This window comes from Myotis lucifugus, unplaced genomic scaffold (genome assembly GCF_000147115.1).
Source record: "Myotis lucifugus unplaced genomic scaffold, Myoluc2.0 scaffold_2077, whole genome shotgun sequence".
Classification (NCBI taxonomy): domain Eukaryota; kingdom Metazoa; phylum Chordata; class Mammalia; order Chiroptera; family Vespertilionidae; genus Myotis; species Myotis lucifugus.
In genome coordinates, this window is record NW_005873125.1 from 30639 (window position 1) to 33981 (window position 3343).

Genomic DNA, 3343 nt, shown 5'->3' on the forward strand with positions numbered 1-3343 from the left:
CCTAAATACTCTCCACATGGTCAAGGTTGACCTGAATGAACAGCTGTGGAGCCCAGGCACTCCCCCCCCCAACCCCCCCGCCCCCGGCCCCACTGCTGTCATTTTGAAAAGAATCAAGATTCAGCACCTAGTGGGCCCTCCACCCTCAATGCTATGAGTTTGTGGGTCTCCAGAAACATCAACTGCACGTTGTGTAAGTCTATGGGCAAGTTTGAATATTGAGATCTAGTTGGAAAAAGTAGCAGCCAATACAACATAAGCTGGAATCATTAGAAAAGCTAAAGTAAGGTTTTTGTTTTTTTAAATGCTTCCAGTTCAAGTCAAAATTAAGGTGTCTGTTAAGTCTCACAAGCTTTCAAAGCTGTGGATATTTTGCTGGTTTGGGGGAGGGGAGAAGAATCTATAATAAGCATGTTCCTTGGGAAAAAAATATCATGGTTAAGTTTATGAGCTGTTAAGTTAGTTTAAATTGTAATGATACTGAATATTCATCTTGCTTCCTTCTGGGGCTCCACTGGACATACATAGAATTCTTGAGAATTATCAATGATATCATAAATCATTTGAGTTTTGATGGCGGCTGCACAATCATTGTTCTTAATCCACTCCAGGACCAAGTTCATGAGTAGATGCTGAAGCAGGGAAGTGTGTGGTACCAGGAGTTGTTTCTGGCCTGCACTTTGTACTCCAGGACCAAGGGGTGCTCTCTGAGGGCAAACCCCCAGCAGGTCATCACAGATGATCAGCTCCGTGACCCCCGCAGAGCCGACCATCAAAAATGCGCACCATCAAAAACCACCCCAACCTTGGACACGTTGACTTGGGTAGGAGGTTTGAGGACATGCCACAAACCAGCACAGCTCCCTTGACGTCAGGGATAAAGTCAACTCCACACCTTACACAGTCTCATTGGCACAGTAATACACATAGGAGGGGTCTGGGCTGAGGGTCCAGGTGCTTGGGTCTAGAATTTTTGTATAACTCCCAAGTTTAGAGTGGATGATATTCACAGTCCCAAACTTCTTGGCTTCTTCTGAGGCTTTAGCTCAGCGGTTCTCAACCTGTGGGTCGCGACCCCTTTGGCGGTCGAAGGACCCTTTCACAGAGGTCGCCTAAGATCATCCTGCATATCAGATATTTACATTAGGATTCATAACAGTAGCAACATTGAGGAGGAAATTGGTCTTGCAAGGCTTCTCAGGCCATAAAAACTGAACAACGCACTGCCCTGGGAGGGGGTGGGGAGGTCATTATCTCTGGCCCCAGGACAGATCATTTGATATGACCTGGGAGCCCCCAACACCTGGGGGTCTTCCTGTAAGCCCACAAGGGGGGGAACCATATCTGCAAGACAAAGACCCCAGAAGATTATAAAAAGAGTAGCTGCTGTATGTTACTTCACTCTGATTTGGAAATTATTTTCCGGAGTCCACTAGTCACTAGTGTTGATAAATGGGTTCTTCCCTTTCTCTAGGAAGCGTGCTTGGCATTTCTTTGCTCTTCTGTAACAACATTACAGTTATGAAGTAGCAACCAAAATAATTTTATGGTTGGGTCACAACATGAGGAACTGTATTTAAAGGGCCAGAAGGTTGAGAACCACTGCTTTAGCTGACCAAGCTCCGGTCACCACATAGTCCACCCATCTTCCTGCTTTCAGTCAATCAGGACAACACTGAACTGAGCCAGACCACCTCCTTGCACAAAAATCTCCTTGAGGTGGTTGTCCAGAAGGGCTAATTCCAGCACAAGATTCTCTGTGATTTTAAGAATCTTAGCAAAATCTGATGACCTGTGGCTCATTTCAAAAACATAGTCTAATAATTCTTTTGGTATCTCTAACAACACCAGGCGGTAGCCTGGTGGGCCGGCTGGAAATGGACCACTTGTCTTGAGGCGTCCTTGATGCTGCAGGCACTGCTGCTGCCAGTCAGAGGGAGAGAACTGAGCACGTGGGCTGTGGGCTGTGGGCTGCGGGCTGCGGGCTGCGGGCTGCGCGAGTCTCTGCCATGTGTTTCTTAAAAACGTAAAATTATGCTTTATATGAATTATTGATGCTGGGTCACAAATGGAAAACAATGAAATGTGAGGAATATTAGTAGCCACTATGGCAACAATAATTCTTGTGAATGATTGTTGACTTCAAATACCATTTTTAGTGCAGACCAAATGTAAATTACCCACCTTCAGACAAAATAATTCCTTCACGTAGGAATTCTTTGTACACAGACACCTATTTAAAGAAAATATGGCATTTAAAATTAGCATTTGGTAAACTAAAGCTACACAGGCAGCTGGTGAAATGGATTTAATAGGTAAATGTGTCATCATAATTTATATTTGTTAAGTACAATGTAACCAGTTTAAAATTTATTTTACAAAAGAGTCCTTCAGAAGTTTTGCCATCTTCCCAGTGAATTCTTATATATTTCATAGTTTTTCCAAGATAAACAGGTACCAGGTGATGGTGGATGAGTGTAACATGTAACCCATTCATCTAGGGCAGTGATCGGCAAACTCATTAGTCAACAGAGCCAAATATCAACAGTACAACGATTGAAATTTCTTTTGAGAACCAAATTTTTTAAACTTAAACTATATAGGTAGGTACGTTGTTATTAACTTAATTAGGGTACTCCTAAGGCTTAGGAAGAGCCACACTCAAGGGGCCAAAGAGCCGCCTGTGGCTCGGAGTCGCAGTTTGCTGACCCTGGATCTTGGGTAAGGGTTTACTGCTTGAGTAAGAATTACTGCTTGCACTGGCAAAAAATAAAATAAAATAAAATAAATCTTGATTGTAATAAGGTCCATTCAGTCCCAATAGTTTCATAAATATACAGTGTCCTAATAACTATGAGTCATTAATTCATTAACATATTCAATAGTAATTATTGCAGTTTGTAAGTGTCAGGCATATACTAAGTGCTGGGGAGAGTGTGGTGAACAAAACTGACTCTGTCCTGCCCTAGCTGGTTTGGTTCAGTGGATAGAGCCTTGGCCCTCAGATTAAAGGGTCCCAGGTTTCATTCTGGTCAAGGGCATGTACCTCAGTTGCAGCCTGGATCCCTGGCCCTGGTCAGGGCAAGTGCAGGAGGCACCCAACTAATCAATGTGTCTCTCTCACATTGTTGTTTCTCTCTGTCTCTCCCCCTCTCTTCTACTCTTTCTAAAAATCAATGGAAAAATATCCTCCTCGGGTGAGAATTAACAAAAACAAAAAGTGACTTCGTCCTTTACCCTCCTAGAATTTCTAGTCTATTCGTTAGGGAAGATCTACATTCACCAGTTAATCGCAAAAAGGAATTTATACTTATTAGCTGCAATAAGCATTGTGAGTGCTATG

The 3343-nt window shown here is 43.1% G+C and overlaps 1 pseudogene; it reads right to left on the bottom strand.

The window, feature by feature from the left end:
* Nucleotides 1-488: 488 nt before the first annotated feature.
* On the bottom strand, nucleotides 489-2017 carry LOC102425964 (annotated as a pseudogene).
* Between the last annotated feature and the right edge of the window lie 1326 nt (nucleotides 2018-3343).